The 380-nt window shown below is 35.8% G+C and overlaps 1 protein-coding gene across 2 annotated transcripts in view; it reads right to left on the minus strand.

Moving 5' to 3' along the window:
• Positions 1–380, minus strand: part of PLEKHG1 (pleckstrin homology and RhoGEF domain containing G1) — a 215,221-nt gene that overhangs the window by 85,988 nt on the left and 128,853 nt on the right. The window lies entirely within an intron of this gene.

Consider the following 380-nt stretch of genomic DNA (forward strand, 5'->3'; position numbering starts at 1 on the left):
GAATGGTGTAAGTACTACACTGGTCATTTTAAAGCAAGCTTCTCAGATACTATCATGATGGGCAAGAACAAACATAAAATTAGACACAGAGCCTTAAAAAAAGGAGGCTACATCCATTTTTTACATATAATCAGAAATGGAGGTCAGATCATATTGTTCTGCTGCATGACTGGGGAAAAACGTCAAGGAACCCAGTGGGTGTGACAGTCACCTTTTATTCAAGGTAAATGTAAAAAATCAGTGAATTCCTTTAATGTAATAGGGTTCTCCATCCAAAATGTATGCTAAGCTGAAAAAACTGTTACTCTTAATAAAACTCAAGGATGGAACTACAGTTATTTCTCTACAGTATCTGTATCTGTAAGAGGCAAACAACAGAA

This window comes from Alligator sinensis, unplaced genomic scaffold, assembly GCF_000455745.1.
Source record: "Alligator sinensis unplaced genomic scaffold, ASM45574v1 scaffold608_2, whole genome shotgun sequence".
Classification (NCBI taxonomy): Eukaryota; Metazoa; Chordata; order Crocodylia; family Alligatoridae; genus Alligator; species Alligator sinensis.